This window comes from Astyanax mexicanus, chromosome 21, assembly GCF_023375975.1.
Source record: "Astyanax mexicanus isolate ESR-SI-001 chromosome 21, AstMex3_surface, whole genome shotgun sequence".
NCBI lineage: Eukaryota > Metazoa > Chordata > Actinopteri > Characiformes > Acestrorhamphidae > Astyanax > Astyanax mexicanus.
This window is the reverse complement of record NC_064428.1, coordinates 19,813,352-19,833,092: the sequence shown is the minus strand read 5'-3', so window position 1 is coordinate 19,833,092 and position 19,741 is coordinate 19,813,352.

Below are 19,741 nucleotides of genomic sequence, written 5' to 3'. Positions count from 1 at the left end.
TATGCAAATTAATGGTACCAGGAGCCAGTGGAAAGCGTCTGAGTTTTATTCATCAAGGTTGCACTTCCCAAACAAATGGCAGACGTTAAAGATCACTAGATTACTCCCAATGGAGAAATTGTTGATACAGTGCAGTAAAAGTCTTTTTTTTTTTAAACAAACTTTAATATCAGAAAAACATAATGTGAGTAAATATGTTTTAAATGAAGATTTTATTTATTAAGGTAAAAAGCAATCCAAACCAACCTGGCCCTATGGGTAAAAGTAGTTGCCTCCCTCTGAATTAAATATGATTAACAAAATCCAATTTTACTAGCCACAAAAAGGCCTTGTTACTGCCAAACCTGTAGAATCAAGGAATCATTTAAATAGAACCTGTCGGACAACATAAATCAGGATAAAATGACCTATAACAACATTTAAAGAACTGCAGGTCTCACTTGCCTCAGTTAAGGTCAGTGTTAATGATTTAATATTAAGATAGAGACTGGTCAAAACGGGTCTCTTTCAAAGCAAAAAACACTGCTGACCAAAAATAAGACAAAGGCCCATTTCACATACAGTATTTGCAAAGGACTTTGGGTTAATAGTCTGTGGACTGATGAGACAAAAGTGAAACTTTTTGAAAGTTGTGTGTTCCGTTACATCTGATGTAAAACCAACACATAATTTCAGAAAAAGATAATCATACTGAACGTAAAGCATGGTGGTGGTAGTGCGATGGTCTGGGGCTGCTTTGTTGTGTCAGGACCTGGATAACTTGCTGTAATAGATGGAACCATGAATTCTGCTGTTTACCAGACAATCCTGAAGTAGCATGTCTGGTAATCCGGTCATCAGTTTGTGACCTCAAGCTCAGGAGTACTTGGGTTCTGCAGCAGGACAATGATCCAAAGCACACAAACAAGTGCACCTATGAATGGCTAAAAAACAAAAACAAAACAAAGGTTTTGGAGTAGCCTAGTCAAAGTCTGATTGAGATGTTGTGGATGACCTTAAACAGGCTGTTCGTGCTGAAAAACCCTCCAATGTGGCTGAATTAAAACAATTCTGTAATAAAGAGTGAAACAAAATTTCTCCACAGAGATGTGAAAGACTCGTTGCCAGTTATGTCAAATGCTTCACAGCAGTTGTTGCTGCCAAAGAAAACAGATAACCAAGTTATCAGGCTTAGAGGACAAATTATTTTTATATAGGGTCAGGTTGGTTTGGGTAGATTAGATAGTTTTTTTAAGGATATCTTTGTCTCATATTAACCCTCCTGTTATGTTCTGGGTCATTTTGACCCGTTTTAAAGTTTGAAGATCTAGGAAAAATAGTTAAAAGTATTTCTTCAGTATGAAACTTCTTCTGCTTGCCTTAATTTGTGTTATCAACATATAATATAAAAATGGTTCATCTCACATATTTGCAATCAAATTGCAATGTTATGTTTCAATGTTATGTGAAACTACTGTTTAAATGTTGGTCTTTTAAAATAAATAAAGTAGTGAAACATTTAAAAAGTTTGAACGTATTTTTTTTATGAAAAACGAGTGAATTATCCTAATTGAACCATTACCTGTAAGAGGTAAGGAACACTGTTGCACTAAATATTGATAGAATAATTAGCAATGGAGTTAGTAAAAAATATATTTACAGTACTTGTAAGGATTTTTAAACATAAAGGATAATTAAACATGCACCGGTTCAAAATGCCATTTGCTGACCATTGCTTTTCCTGACAAATGGGTTTGATAATCTGAAAAATAGTAAGTATGATTAAAAAAAAAAAGAAATATGTTTGGGTAAATATGTTTTTACAGCACTATTTATGGTTATTCCATTTTCATAACGATATGCGTATGTTTGCAACCAAGCACATTTGCTGTACACAGGAGTTTATTGTTGTCTCTGTGGCCGGCTGCGTCTATGCAAGCTGTGCAAAGACGTGCCACGCAACGCCTAAGCCTCATTTAAATTTTCGTTTACAGAGCAGTAAAGGCAGTAAAGGTATTTCATGTCCAATTTCAATGAACGGCTCTTTATCTCTCTTATTTGGCTGCGCAAACTCACTCACTGATACACGAGCTATAATTTGACTGGACTGCTGTATGTAAATAAAGCTGTAGTTGAATGTCAGAGGGTCTTTGTGTTGTTGCGTGTTTCACTCTCTCTTATATTTAAAAAAAAAAAACAGCATTTTGTGACCAGAGTTTTTGCATAGAAAACACACACACACACATACAAGACGAGGCATAAACCCTTGTGACCCAGGCAGGAATTTTTTGCATGTGATGATGAAAACAGCTGTGCAGTTGGCGAATCAGATCAGAGATGGTTCCCTGATAGACCTCGACAGCTCGTCGCGATCAGTTTACTTTTTTATCTTGTCTCGTGTAAATATATAAATATATATTTCTTAACAAAAAACCTTTGGCATTTGATGTCTGATGTAGTATGACCTTTTAACCTCCAGGAATGTAATAAATAAGTTCAGTATAGTTTCTGTCAGAGGATTGCTTCAAGAAGTGACTAATACTAAATGACACATATATAGCATGAAACTATACGCCTTAAGAGGAAGTGCTCTTTTTTTTAACCTAAAGGTGAAAGAGAGAGAATGCAGAGAGTCGACTGAAACCACCATCAGAAGAGCCAACGTACCACTATCATTGCAACATTGCTATCATTTCATACAAAAACAAAACGCTTGTGCAACACTGCACTGTAAATAAAGACATCCTGTCAGACTACTTTCTGTTTCTGTGTACAGTACAAAAAAAACCTGATTTTATTTAAAAAAAAAATCATTTTTTGAAATCAAATTATGGATGTCACTTAAAATAAGGCTACTTTGTAAAGGGGTTATAAATAGTTTATAAACAAGGTTATTCATTATGTTTTGAATACTTAAAAAACATTAATAAGCAGTTCAGTTACAATGGTTGGTCTGTGTGACACCTAATATCAGAAATATGCAGATATGTCCCACCAAGAATTCTAGCCCTAACCACAGAAAAAGCAGAAACGCACCACAAACTCTTTTTTTAAGCCCATGCCCATTGTTACAAAGCAAACAAACCAATCAACTGCCTTTAATTCTATAAGTTAAGTTAAGGCTTAATCTGGGTTTGAGAGATTCTTGGTTAGTGAACGTGCTATAGCACAAAATGTCTGCAATGTAAAACTTGACAAGTTAAATAAACTCAAACGATTTTGGAAAACCGAGTGCCTTAAACCATTTAAGTTTAATAACTCAAACAATTTGACCATAATTATTTTTTTTAATGAGTGTGAATAATGCACATAATCATTGTTATATAGAATTGAGTAAATGAAGTGACTTGTGCTAATCCCTGTTCACATTGTTAGTGTGTTTAAGTATTTTGGACTCATTTTTAGGTAATTTGTTGCCGCAAATGAATTTTTCAAAACTATTTAGTAACTTTTTAGTTAATTTTAAAACTGTGTGGAGTTAATTCTTAAAATTATTCGTTCACATAAATTAGCTATACAGTGAACAGTATTGAGAGCACAGCCAATAAGGAGTTAGCAGCTCAGAAGAATGATGCTTGTTCTTACAGCTTAAAACAACACAGAGGCCAAGCAGTTATTTATGATATATGAGCTACAAGTTTACCTAAGGTAGCCCGGGGTGAATCACTACACACTGATGGTGAGTTTCAGAAAATGGGGGACACACCCAGTATGTAAATAGATTTTGCCAGAAGCCAATGGAAAAGAAGCTGTTAATGGCAACAGACTAAACTCAGTTATTGTAAGCTGGTTTAACTGAAAGATCTCCATTTGGATGTATATAATAGTTGTGCCAACTTGTTAAAATTAAATAGGTCTGCCTTAACAGACATGCATTACACCTGCTTTAATAAGTACTGCCTTTGCTGTGGAGAAACCCACTGTCAAATCTGCTAGTTTGATGATTTGGGGAGAAGTGATTAGATAGATAGATAGATAGATAGATAGATAGATAGATAGATAGATAGATAGATAGATAGATAGATAGATAGATAGATAGATAGATAGATAGATAGATAGATAGATAGATAGATAGATAGATAGATAGATAGATAGATAGATAGATAGATAGATAGATAGATAGATAGATAGATAGATAGATAGATAGAAAAATTCTAAACTGAGACTTAAAAATATATACATAAATATATAACCTGTGCAAGTAAGTATTGTATTTAAGTTAGATGTGTAATGTAGTGTCCAGGGGTGCAAATGTACAGGATGTACTGTAAAGTAACAAGTGTCCAGGGGTGCAAAAAAACAGCATATACTGTAAAAAGGCAAATGTAAATCACATCCTGCAGCCACATGTGTTGGCTGTCATGGCAAGGCATCCAACTGGTAGTTTCACCAGATTTATCGGCAATTAAGCATGGGACCAGTTTCTGCAGCATAAGAGTGTGCAGGATCTACAAGCCCAGCTGCAACTCTGAGGCCTCTACAATCATAAATCATTCGATTTCAACAACTACTCATTGGTAAGTTATTTTTTGGGCACAATGAGTGTATATGCACACTACTCACGGATGAATCCTGGTGCACTGTAAACCCAGAAGTTGTTTGAACTCAAATGATTTAAGTCTGTTTTACATAAAATTGGATATTTTCTAAACAATACTCAACTATTTTGAGTTATTTGAACATTTGTGGGCACACATACTGTATATTCAAACTGAGACCTTTGATTTGAACCAACTTATAATAACTGAGTTTAGTTTGTTGCCATTAACAGCTTTTTTTCTATTGGCTTCTGTCACAATCTATTTGAATACTGGGTGTGTACAACTGTTTCTGACTAACACTCACCATCAGTGTGTAGTGATTCCCCCCCAGGCTACCATAGAAATAAATCAAGTTCCCCTTTAGTTGTAATAACTTGATGTTTTAATTTATGCTAACTCAAGTTTTCATTCCCCATTCCTTATTTTTTTTAAGGCAACCGGTTTCCTTAATTTTTTTAAGTAAATTCAACATATCTGGTCTTACAATATAACAAAAATAAAAAAGTTAAATTAACTTTTCCTTTAGTTGTAATAACTTGATGTTCTTAACTTTTTTAAGGCAACCGGTTTCCGTATTTTTTTTTTGTAAATTCAATTTATCCAGGCTTTCAGTGTGATGCCCGTGTAGCAGAATAAGGGAGCAGTAGGGAAATGCAGTGCTTCAGCGCGTGGAGATCGCCCACTCAGATCTCTTATCTAATGGATTTGTTCCTTTTAAAAAAAATCATTATGAAAATTACAAATGGGATTCCCTAAGGTGTTGACTGACTCAAGTGATTAATAGCCTATTTTAACATGATTTTGCATTGATGAAAATTGAATTTACTTTCAACAATAAATCAACCAAACAGAAATGAATGTTGAATCAACAACAGATTTTCCGAGGATAGGATATTTAAATATAAAAAATATTTCCTGATAACAGTATTGATTCAACTTTAAATTTTCAGCTAATAAAAGTACTCAAATCAATGCCTTTGACCAAATGTCACCATTGAAACAAAGAAAATTTGTGATCTGGGTGTCCTAAACTAAAAAGGGGACATATTATGCATATTTTGTGACATCACAATAAGGAACCTTTTAAAAACCTTCATAGGACCACTGTGGCATATTGGGAGACAAATGTGAGCAACATATAATGCCAGTCTAAACACATCCCTCCTACAACAAACACCTCCCAGTACTATCAGGAAAAAAAAAAGGAATAACCGTAGTACAATAAGAAAATTGTCATTTTCCTAACCAAGATGGAGTACAATTTAAGTAAATACTGGCGTTTGATATACAGAAGACTTGGAGCCCAAAAGGACTACAAGACGCAGGTGCACAGATGCAGAGATGCCATTTTTTTCAATCAACAGGTAAGCAATGAGCTTCAGCTAAGGTTAGCTAAACTTAGCTAGGTTATTTATCACAAGCACCACTAGTAGGATTAGGCATTTTATGTTATTTAAACATTTGAGTGCTCAACTTTATAGTCAGTGGTTCACATTCAGATGGGTTCGCAAAGTAAAATAAGGTAAAACATTTCCAAGTAAAATAGTGTGCAAAGGTTTCCAACTTTCTGCAGAATCAATCACTACAGACCTCCAAACTTCATGTGGCCTTCAGATTAGCTCAAGAACAGTAGAGTGTAGAGAGTTTCATGGAATGGGCTACCATGACTGAGCAGCTTCATCCATGTCTTACATCTCCAAACGCAAGAGCAGATGAGCAGATACTTTTGGCAATATACAGTTGCAAGAAAAAGTATGTGAACCATTTTCATGCCTAGGGAGAGTAGAAACAGTGCTGAACTTTCTCCATTTGTAGACCGTCTGTCTTACTGTTGACACATGAACATCAAGGCTTTTAGAGATACTTTTAAACCCTTTCCAGCTTCATGCAAGTCAACAATTCTTGAACGTAGGTCTTCAGAGAGCTCTTTTGAGTGAGGTATGATTCACATCAAGCAATGCTTCTTAAAAACAGCAAAATCAAGACTGGGGTATGTTTTTATAGGGCAGGGCAGCTTTACCCAACACATCAAATCTCATCACATCCTGGCTTCAATTAGCTCTTAAAAAAGTCATTAGCCTAGGGGTTCACATACCTTTTCCATCCTGCACTGTTAATGTTACCATGTTGTGTTCAATAAAATCATGCAAACATATCATTTTTGTGTGGTCTTAGTTTAAGCAGACTGTGTTTGTCTATTGTTGTGACTTAGATGAAGATCAGAACACATTTAATGATCAATTTATGCAGAAATCCAAGTTATCCCAAAGGGTTCACATACTTTTTCTTGCAACTGTAGTGTATATCATCGCTGTCCAATGAAAAACAAGTATCTCCATTGTTGTTGATTTATTTTTCCTGATAAACGGACCAATAGAACTACTTCAAATTGACCTGAAATGAACTATTTTTACATTGACTTTCATTGAAAGATTAGAAGCTTTTTTCTCTCGCTTTTGGACAGCGACAATATTCACTTTCAGGGAAGAAAGATGCAACATTTGCTTTTATTACAGTTTAGTAAACAGTTTATTACAGTTTAATAAATACATCTGAAGTTAGTAAATCTAAATACTGCAGACATACCCTTAAGGGCATCACACCACCAATAAACAAGGCACCCACCCCAGTTTGGTAGCGTTTTTTTCTGAGGGTGGGGTCTAGATAATAGCAGATCACTCATATAATGCTCATCAACATGTATTTTTTCCTTCGTTTGCTAAGGTCATCAAAGTTTGTGGGTTTAAAAACTTGTTCTCAGATACGCTCAACGTACAACAACCTTCAAACAAGCCTTTCTTCATGTATCTGTATGCTGACAGATGACTGGAGCAAAAGTCAACACTAATTGCATTTATGACAACAGAAGCGCAGGACCTAAAGCAGCACTCGAGGCAGTTTTACAGCTTTAGAGCTGTAATTAGATTCCCACAGAAAAAAACTGACGCACATCTGCATTCCATGGAATGTTTTTCACAGGCAGGTTAGATAAGCACACTTCCACATTTGGTGCAAAAAATGTCTGTTGTTGATTGTACCCACAGAAAAATCACAAGAGCATAAATCAGAATCTACATGTTGTTTTTGAAGAGCACAACTGTCTTTATTTTGCATAATTTCACTCAGAATTCACAGGCTAAATACTCTGATAAGCCCTAATATTAATATACCCTATATATATCTTCGCTCACTGTCATTTCTATCAGCTCATGATACATTATAAGAGTGATTGTAGTTCTAGTTCTAAAATTATACCACATTTAGTTCCGACCCTGCAATGTGATTGGCTGAGAGACGTTCTATGAGTGCCGCTATCAGCCGGTAATGCATTGTAACAGAAGCTCTCCATGTATTACTCCACCACATACAGGTAACCTAGCAACTATGCGTTTCTTTACATGGTCAGGACAACACCTAACAAGAGGAATGGATAATTTTAATAAAACAGAAATAAAATAGACGTCTTACAACGTCCAAAATAGAGCTGATAAGATAAGACAGCAAATGTATAAAGAAAGTGCAGTTGATGAAATGACTAATCACTGTTGAGATATTGTGTCACACCACAGCAAAAGGCAGGATTGAAGCATTCACCACAACGCCTTCATACTCCAGTCAACCTCCAATTGTTGGATCCAAAACAGAAAGGTTCCAGTTAGTAGCAGTCCAGTTGTCTTGTTCACACCACCACTGCTAATAAAGACGACAGTAGCTGGCTGACAAGTGGCCTAGATGCCTTGCAAGGAGAGCACTGGTCAGAGAAGCAGCCAAATGGCCAATGGTCACTCTGGAGGAGCTGTAGAAATAAAAAGGTGCTGTGGTCAGATGAGACCAAAGTTGAACTTTTGGCCTAAATTTAAAGTATGGCAGAATAGCAGCACGGCCCATCACCCTTAACACACCAGGGAAGTGTTAGGGGTATATAGCTCTTGAAGAGTAACTGTTTATTATACCTTGGGTGTATTCACAAAGATCTTTCAATTATGATTACTTAACTTTAGCATCTATAATTACATAATCATTGTGTGAAACCTTACAGATATCTTCCAATTATGATTATTTAACTTAGTATCTATAATTACATAAAGGTGTGAAACCTTGTATTTTATATGCATTAACCAATACTCACATTGTATTTGATACGCATTTATATTACTCACATTGTATTTTATAAGCATTTATATAGAAGATTAACCAATAATCACAATATATATTCTTTACACATATAGTAAAACATTGTTTGATCAGGCATTTACTAACACATAGGATCTATTGTATGGCGTACTAACCACGCATTATTAACACATTAGCATATAACATATGAAATCTATTGTGTGACTAGGGTAGCTCATGCTTGAGGCATTTCGTTCACTGCATGACCCTAACTAACGGCCATCAATCATCGGCTGGTACACTCTGTATGAACTCGACTGGTACACTCTGTATGAATTTAATTGCTACAGAGGAGGCTCTTAGATCAAAGCGGCCTTCTGTGTGTGTGGGGGTGCCTCCCTGAAACCTGCAGCTGCTTCAAAGCGGGGGTGACGCACACTCACACAGATAATGCCACAATGTTCAATTCTGGAAGAACACAGTCAAGGTCAGACACTAGTGGTCCGGTCAGACACGTGAAACTTGAGTACTAACACGTGAAATTATGCATGCTAACATGAGATGATTTTAGCAACGCCTCATCAGCAGGTTTCACGTCATTTGGGGTATAAAACATGGAGTCAGATCAGAGGGGGGTCAGAACTTTTACTGGGACGGCTGGTAACTGTCTTGTATCTCCTGAATTCAGTACTTTGTAATAAATACTTGGTTTGCTTTCAACTTCACTCCACCTGTCTGCGACTCTATCAAAACGAACACGTAGGGGAGTTGTACCCCGGATGAGGGGTGGGGGGAAACCCACCTTTCTTTTTCTTTTCTACAACACTCTTCAAACTGACATTTTTTAAAGACTCATTCAAATCAGAAGGCTATGAGAATCACTGGCAAGATGGCGGCACAAGCAACTCAAGAAAACATGCAAGTTCTTTCTAAAAATTAAGTTAACCACTATAATACCATATTTAAATGGTTTAAGACCAGTTTTTCATAACAAGCATAAAAAATTGCTAGTATTTTATCTCAGTAGCTAACTTAACCGTTCCACCTTAAATGGTTTAACAGATGTCACATACTGCAGCATTTAAGATGGAATTTAAAAAATAAAAGTTAATTACAACTAATTTCAGCTTCCCCTCAAAGAGAAATTAAGGAATGGACAATACTAATTAATTGCAGCACCATATGCCACCTTTCTGAAGACATGCAATGATCTAAATGTAACTACTTAACCAGCAGCTCAGTTGCTGAGAATCTTGAAAAGAGAACCTCCTGGCCTCAGCCAGAACACTGAAGTTGGGACGTGGATGGGCCTTCCAGCATGACAATGACCCAAAATTTACTACCAGAGCAACAAAGGAGTGGCTTAAAAAGAAGAACATTCAAATCCTGGAGTGGCTTAGCTTGTCTCCTGACCTTACTCCCATAAAAAATCTCTGGAGGGATCTCAAACTTAACTCAAGTTACCAAACGGCATTCTCAAAACCTTTAGAATTTGGAGATTTTAGGTGAAAAGGAGTGGGCCAAAATTCCCCCTGAGATGTATGCAAACCTGGTGACCAACTACAAGTCTGTGCTTGCTAACAAGAGTTTCTATCTTCCACCAAGTACTATAAATTATGTTTTGCTGTTTTGCTTGTGGATTAAATATTTATTTCCACTTTTTACATCAACTGTAGTGATATTACAGCGTCACATAATGATGCTCCACTGCATGTCCTCATGAGAGAAATGAACTGTGATGAATCACTCCATGGGATTGAATATTGATTTACATGTATTGCAATGAAGCAAGGGGAAGTTAAATGTAAAATAACAGGTCTTCCTCTGATCCTCATCCACTTCGTGAGAAAGAACATTGTGGTTAGGTTTATAATTTCCCTGTTTAATATGAGCAAATGATATGGATCACTGCTTGCTTCCTCCAGAAAGAAGCAGGACTGTGGCTAAAGTGCAGCCTCAGTGGCTTGGAGGCCGAGAGTGACAGATGGGCTGCAGTCTCAGTGGTTAACACGGGTTAACACCGAGGTTACATAGTGTGGGAACTCCCACTTCTTCTTGCTCGAGCATTTCCTCTCTCAGCGGAGGTTCCCGGCAGTGATCCACCAAGAAACATGGCCCTCATTCTTTTTTTATTCTTCTCTTTTTTTGGTTTAGCAGCCTATCACTTACACTCCCACAGGGCTACATTTATTCCCACAACAAGCTGCGCACTGTGGATCAACATGATATGATGCGGCAATATAAAATTATTACATCAGATGGATAACCAGAACTGACGCTCCCACCAAGAAAGTGTAACAGGCCTCTGAAAAATTTGATAGCATTATATAACAGGTGTGAGGTCTGTGAGATCTGCTAAAACCCTTTTCTTGTAAGGATCCAAACTGTGTGAAAATATAATATCCTTTCATTCTTTCTCAGGAACTCCCAACATCAATTTCTCCTTTTCCTTTCATTCTCTCTCCCCTTTCAAAGGGGGCTTTGCCCATTTCCTCATCACACATAATATGAGGACGCTCCTCTCCTCTATCTTCCACTTTCCATTTGTGTTTTGTAATGTTCAGCAATAATTCTGACTTTCCTATATAAAGACTCGGGAGGAAGTAGTGGAACTTTTTTAGAAACCCCATATTTGAAATGTCTGAGTACAACAAGTGCATCGGTTTGAGCCACGTCAACAGTTTATAAATTCGCATTTCAAAAAGAGGGAAGAGAAAAAGGGCAGTTGCAGATGGCTGTTTAGCGTACCGTTGCAAACTGACACGTGTTTCAGGCTAATTATAACTTTTACAGGTCTGCTAATCTGCGTTTTTTTTTTCTGCCCGCAAAGTCCCTCTGCTAAAAAAGGCTAATGTACATCTCATCTGAGGTTTGCCAATAAACATCTGAATGCTTTAGAAAAGGATTGGGAGAATGTGACATGGTTATTTTATCTCTTAAATTAATTCTAACTTGCCATGTTTGAGGCGGAGAAATGCTAAATATGATTCCAAGAACTAAGAAGGTACCGTATAATCTTGAGAAGCTAAAGATGAGATGTGGATGGGTCTTCCAGCAAGACAATGACTCATAACAAAAGGAGTGGCTTAAGAAAAAGACAAAAATAAGATCTTGCAGTGTCCTAGCCGTGTTTCAGGCTAATTTTAACTTTTTTGCAGCTTTTTTACATTTCAGTGTAGTTGTCCTTCCAAATCATGACCATATTAATAATGTCATCCCTTAGAATTAAACAGGCCATTTTTGTCCATTGAATAATGCTTTTGTCCAGAGATATGGAGTTCAGCGCATCGTACCAAATATCTAACAATTACCAAAGTGTGACAGTTATTTAAATGCAGATTCAGTTACTTAACCCTTTAACCTCTGCTCAACCATTTGGTGGAGCACATTTAAGTCGCTATATTTTGTTAAAGAAGGGGATGGACTGAACTCAACCTCTGTAAATCAGCAAAGGTACAGTACATTAGATTAAAACTTGCTCTATAGTTTCCTAGCTCTTTCAGTAATACTCATTTTTCTATAAGCTTCTATCCATAAATCACTCTAATCTCAAATTTTTAAACGTATTATTATTTTAGCATATTATTGTTTCAGAGGTTTCAGGAAAAAAGGATGAATACAGTGAGGCACAACTACTGCTTAGGTAGAGCAAGGTCACAAACTTACACTAATACTTGGGATATATGTTTAAACTTAATTAGATGGCACATATCTCAACCTCTGTGTTTTTGAAAAAACAATTGGGCAGTCATTTACAGTCATGCAAGACCAGCGTCCTATCTGTTTGAATAGGGAGGGACCAAAATGTAGGACACCAACGCTCAGATTACGATTTCCTCTGAAACAATCTGATAAAAATAACCTCATGAACTGTTTATAGCGTTCAACTCAAAAACATGATTTTTCAGCTCTTTATGGATACTGCACCAGCGCAGATCTCCACAACAAGGGAGGCTTTTCTCCCTCCACGGCTCTCTGCACAATCAGCAAGCTGATTGGTTCTTTCTGCCAAACTTGAACATGCTACAAGAAATCCTAGTAATAATGCAGTCAGTGACCTTTCTTCTCATTATTTACCTACCTGTATGAATATAGAAACACTTATGTCAATACCATGTCAATCAGTGTCAATGCAGTCTGTAATTATAGAACTAGAAAGTGTTCCTATAAGATCAGTGAAGCTATCAATATGGATGATAGGTGTAGAAACAATGAGGCCTTCATGGCTTGGCTTTGTTAGAAAGCTCATCAGTTTGTGCTGCATGTACCTGATTTTTAAGTCCTTACCAAAGAGAGGGTAATTGTGGTGCTTCCTGATGGGAAACCTGTTTTTCTCTACTAAAACCGACACCACTCATCTTTATTGTTAGCATTGTGTGACCGGGGAGTATTACTAGTCTGTGGGGCGAAATTGGATATGACTAAATTGAAAAGGAAATCCGGCCTAAATACTGTAAGCAAATAAATGCCAAACTAGACAAAATTACATAAACCCCTGTAAAACCTGAAGTCTTGCATGGCATGTTTTTTTTTTTTTTTTTTACTATTTGGGCTAATTGGCACTTGATTAGTGTAAAAACAAAGAATGATCTTTTTATACAATGGAGTTTTTAAGAAATATTATGTCCACATTTGAGGACTTTAGTTTTATATTTGGATAGAACACAATAAAGGTGCAATTAGTAATGATGTGCAAAACATTTATTTTGTGTCTTAACACAACGCCAGGTCCTAGAAGTTATTGTTTGGTCTTAAATGAGTTATAAAGTGAAGCTATAGGAAAATTTAAAAGCCTATGTGACAGAAACACTTTAAAAAACTAAAAAGCAAAAATAATGTGTAATGCTTGACCTTCAGTGGCAAGTTCAAACGTGATTTAAAAACCACAAGCAAGTGAATCTGAACTTCTTTTCACAACTTCTGAAGCTCCTGTTGAATAATGCGGCATTGCTTAATCCTCTTAGCTTCCTCCAGACCCTTTGTCTTCTCCAGCAGCTGTGGAGTTTCCATCCTTATCGAGATGAATGGACCTTGGGTCAGGGTACAGATTCTATTTTTAACTTTGTAGTATAAGAAAATGTCATTTGAAGTCTAAATTCTTGCTGCTGATTTGATTGTCTTTGATTTGTCCAGCTACATATAGACATGTTTCTCTTTGCAGTGGCTTTAAGCTACATTTTCCCATCTAGCTTGACAATAAAGTGAAAAGGCTCAAGTACTATTTTTTGTGACCAAATTTTAAACTTATTTAGGCTGATCACACATTATTTTAATGTGACCTAAATCCAAAACTTGCCTGAACTGTTTACCCTCCTAAACTGAGGCAAATACGCAAAAGAGCAAAACTTCATTACTTTATAAAGGTGAGTCTTAATCTGTGGTCACAGGATGCTTCCCAAACAGCACTGCTCACAGGTCACAGGTTGGTGAATTAGTCTCAGATCATCAGAGACACTGAGGTGTTTAAACACTCCAGCAGCACTGCTGTGTCTGATCCGCTTATACCAGCGCAACAAACACTAACACTGATTGGCAGGGGATTTTGCTTAAATATGCTCGCTTGGGTTCAGAATTGATCAAATCTGCCATGCTCGTCATGCCATGCAGACATTAGCCCTTATTGTTGTTAAGGGGAAGCCCTTTCCTTTGTATTAAACACAATTGCTTTAAAAAGTATTTAATGTCAGTAAATTTACAGCAGTATTCTTTGCGAAAAAAGAAAATTCCACAGCCACCATAATGTATAGGAGATAATTTAGGAGACAGAGAGTTCATTTTCAAAATGCTGACATTATTGTTTCTGTTGAAGAGGCTAACCCAGCAGTTGCATGTACAGCTCCATATTTAGAAGCTAAACATTTTGATGAATTCCCTGTACTGACACTCCATTACAACATTCTGTACTCTTCTGAGTTTTCTGTACAGTTTAGCACTTAAGTTATACCCAAATGACACATTTTTAGTACATGCTTGCGTTGAGTTAGGGTTTCTTACTCTGTGTTGAGTCCATACATCATGTTTTGTCTGTTTGTTTGTTTGTTGAGTTTTCATATTGTTTTTCTGTAAAAAAAAAAAAAAAAAAAAAAAAAGGTAACTTTTTACTTTGATGGTCCCTGATAGAAGGTTTGTAGATGACTAATCACTACTGGCATAAACACTGTATCACCATATCAACTGAACTGTGACACTGTGTCTTAACAGTTTTATATTAAGTACATGTTGCTGTTCTTAATAGAAGCTTAGCGTAAGTATAAGGTTCTCATAGCTTTTGTTTGGCCTGCAGCCATAATGATGGAGCTCTGCTTCTCAATGGAGCTCCACTCTGATTGGTCAGCCTGATTGTAAAGCATCTGACAAAGCAGAAAATCAAACAGGCTCCAATTAAATAAATATATTTAGGAGCAGAACTGAATAGCTGATAAATGATATCTTACCAAGTGATTTTTATTAAATGTAGTCTAAATATCTAATATTCCTAATTTTGAGATTATTAAAGCAGTATTATAAGAATTGATTACAAGTGGTGTCAAGCATTGAAATTGAAAGAATCTATTCTTTTCTGGAGTAATTATTTTTACTTTTACTCCTTATATTATCACTCAATTATCTGTACTTTTTCAAATCTGTATTTTTAAACCCTAGTATCTATACTTTTACCTGAGTAATGAATGTTAATACTTTTGACACCTTAATTACTAAATGATTGTTAATAACTAACTTATGGTTGTTTTAAGTGTTTGATCTACTTAAAGTGTCCTATTGTATTGTTGGAGAATTTTGCTTAAAGCTGATGTCTGTAAGTTTTGGAATTTAGGGCCCCTTTCTGGTGAGAATGGGTAATTGCACCATCATGCGGAAGAATAATTTTAAACTGGGTGGGTGTGATGCGGTCTCCTTTCAAAGCGAATTAATCCGATTCCAGGTTATGTTTCGTCAGAGAGAGATAGAGAGCACACTCAGTCAGAAACGTCACTTCTTTGTTTCTTTGGTTTTACTATGAGTGAATGTGAGGTTTGAGTTTCCCCTTCTGAAGTCTCCATTGCTCCTCCAGCCACTCGTGTTCAGTAAAACTGAGCCAGATCCTCTTTAAGAGGCTGTACGTGTGACGTAAGTACGTGAAGGCGCGTGACGTGGCCAGAAGAACTCCCACGAAAAGGGACCCAAAACCCCAATTTTTTTAATAAATATATCAGGCTTAGCAGGGATGGTCGTTCAAATCTAATAATGCTTAAAACAAGCAGAAATATCTGCTAATGGAAAGATCAATAGGTTAAATTAAATAAAAATGTTAGAAATGTGTTGAATATTCTACAAAAAATCTGCTGATAATAAAACTAGATTATAAATTATTGAACCAGCTAAGATTACATTTTTTTGTAATGTACTTTCCCCACCTCTGGACCAAAGTTCAAGTCTATTGCATACATACATACACACATATACACTGCTCACATTATATTTTTCCATAAATCACATTTTTTTTACACTTATGTCAAAGTATGATGAGGAAGATGTTGAACTCAGATTACCTGCCACAACACAAGTATGTTTATATATCTTTCTTTGCATAAGAAAAGTGACATATGATGACAAATGAGTCACAAATTCCTAGAAAAATCTACTTTGTGTCCATCTTTCAATTAACTTAACCCACAGACATACAGATAGTGAAAGTTCACTCCCACACATTCTTTTCCAGAGAAGTCAACATGAATGAGCCTTCAGTTTCAACCCACCAGGAACTCGGGAGCAGAAAAGGTTAACAGAACTGAGGCCTGAGCTGCTGGGACTTGTATGTAAAGGCTTGACATACTTCCAAGAAAGTAGCAGGCCGATTGCATAACCCATAACCCAGCCCGAACACACCCACAGGTTTTGTAATATACCAGGATGACCCTGATTTGTATTCCACAGAGTGGAATATGATATACTGAATTAATATCCCAGAGCGCAGCTTTTTGTGCTGTAATAAAACAGCCATCAGGATCTGAGGTTGGGTTTCTTCACCTGACACAGCAAGGACACAGTGCACAAGGGCAGTATGATGGAAAAACAAAAATCTTCCCTTTTCTTACAGAGGAGTTGGAGTATTACATACCAGTGACTTAAACATCATCCATACATTGATCAACCAGATTTATCAAGACATGTGCCCAGATTTCCTGCTTCATGTATTACTGTATTTTTTACACAAAGAAAGTCTTTTTTATTACAGTTTTGTTTATTTAGCTTAGCTTTACTTAACTTAGTTAGCTACAACCCCCCCCCCCCCCCCACCACCACCACCCAGCGCTGAGACCTGCTAAATTAGAAGTTCCTTATAGTGTTAGATTTATGTGTTCAGTTCTATTACATCCATCTCTCAATATTGTATAACTGAAGTATAAATGTAAATATTTTTTAAATATGTTAAAAAACATTTTTTATTAGGTGTCCTAATAATAATAATATTTTATTTGGATGAGCTAATTTTGTACTGGTGTTGTTCTTAATAAAAAATATATGCTTATATTTCATGAAACTGTGCCATATGATAAAACTATACTTTTATTAAATGTGTCCTAGGAGCTGATATTTTTGCAATAAAAAACTGTACTTCAGTAAAAATCTGCTACCAAAACATTAATTTTGTGTTGACAAATTAAAACTGTGATGATTCATTTTTCTGTGTTACAATTCTACAATTAAAAAATGTACTTTACTCAGTTTAGTGTAGGTACAATAACTTTATAGCTGATCCTTGCAGCAATGAGATATCTTGCTTTTGTTTTTACTAGTTTATATACACTCCTCAAAATGAATGTGATGTTAAACATATATTTTAACCACAAATTTACTATGTTTTTAATGTTCAGTTGGACAGCTCACACAAATATACTTAAAATGTATTAAATAGTGATGAAAATAACATATGACTAGTATACTCAGTAAAAATTTAGGGCACATTTATATCATTTATATTATATCATTTATATCATGATATATTTATATCATTTTAATTACAAAAAAGTGGTAATTAAGTAGAAATTAGTGGTTCCAAAATAACATGACTTAAATACAGACCTACTTCAGAATAATTTAATTTATTTAATTTAATTTAAACATTGTTTTCTGTTGTTCCAAGATCTAAACACAGATTGTGAAAAATGATAAAAATTAAGTATTAAGTGTTTGTGGAACATTATGTTTGTGTGAGCCCTCAGGAGAGGAAACATAGGATATATCATTATTAAAATAGGAGTGTTTTCAATGGTATAATAACCAAATAAAACTAAATATATCCCTAAACGCCTGCGTGTATTTAGCTTCCAACCTTTTTTCCATAGGAGTGCCAGGACTTGCCTGAAGACATGAATAAACTTTCTGGACCCATACATTTCCTTATACCATGTATGGTCACAGGAAGAAACAACCGGTGTACTGGTTTAACTGGAGGTGTGTTGTAACCATGTTCAGTTGTGCAAGCTGCAGTAGAAGGTAAATAGAGGTGTATTTTGGATGGATTGAGCACTTTTTCAAAAATGATACTTTCACTTGTGAAAGTGACTTCTATTTTTTCACTCAGTTTACTTTAAACATTCACATTAAGTGTTTGGGGTTTAATTTACCTCTGTTTTGTTAGTAACTGTACCTGTATTTTCTGTTACATGCTAGCATCTCTCAGTTAAAAGCATTAGCAGCCTGCTTAAAAGAAGATTAGCATAGCCGCTAACAATAATAAAGGCAGCTGAACAAAAGCAGCTCTACAAACTGCAGAGCTGTATCCAAATGCTGGGTTTTGGACATTGGTCGTTTTGCTGGGTTATTTCCACAATGCTGGGTATTTCTTGTGTAGTATTTGTGTAGCCCAACTTCCAGGTTAGCAGCTCAGATTTCAGCTGTTGTTGTGCTAATGATAGAATTCACAACGTATCAAATGTCAATTTGTACCTGAATATTAATTCATTTTAAAGTGGATGTTCATTTTATCTGTGTACTAGTTTAACAGAAGCTGGTAACTCTGATTAACTTACGCTGTACAACAGAGGTAACTCTTGGTCTTACTTTTTGGGATGGTCCTGATGAGTGCTAGTTTCATCATACTTTTTTCTTTACTTTGTTCAGTAGTTCTTGCCATAATAAGGATTAGAACATTGCTCAAATAGGGCTATTTACTGTATACCTGTAACTCTGTAACTGATGCTCTCAAACACATTAAGAGGCAATAAATTCAAGTAAGAACTCTTGACGAGTTCAGCACAGCTGTTAACTGAAGGCTGTTCCAGGTGACTAACTCATAAAGCTGACTGAGAAAATACTAAGATGTTCAAAACTGTCATCTAAGCAAGAGGTCCTACTTTAAATAATCTAAAATTCAAAACACATTCTTTTTTAACCCTTTTTGTTAAATAAATCATTTCATATCTTTTTTCCCTCATAATTTGGATACCTTTAGTATTAATTTACAATGTAGAACAATGTAAAATAATGAAAAAACATTGTGTGCATTTTTGAAAAATATGTTTTTTAGAACATTTATTTTTTATTTTTGCATAAATGTGGTTTAAACTAAAATCATAAAGCGCTAAAGTATGTGGTTTAAGCAGAGCAGTAGTCCAACATGATAGAATGAAACTGAACACACACACAAAAAAAAGAAATTAGGCCTACTTGCTGGAACTTTCCTGAACTATGAACTTGAGCAGAAGTGAAAGTATGATTAAAAACACAAGAACAGCAATTCATTAATAATTTATTTGCACACACATAACTGATTAAACAAATGTTGCTAATGTTGCACATCCAAAGATAAAGATTAATCTGTTAGGAGCTTAATCTCACAGAGTTCCTGATTCCCTTCCACAATGTAGGTCACGAAACTCTGGCTGTGACCGAAAAAAAAGATTTGTACTCACTAATTAGTACTGCGCAATATTAGGAGGAACTATTTAGTTTCTAGTTTAAGTACTAATTGTGTTTAAAGTCAGTAAGTAAAAGTATTGAACGTGTTAAAATAATCTTGACTGTTATGTTACTTAGAAATATAAGCCTCCAATTCATGAACTAGGTACTACACGGGACAATATGTGAAATTAATGGTCCAGTGACTCGTAATTAGGTTATCACTG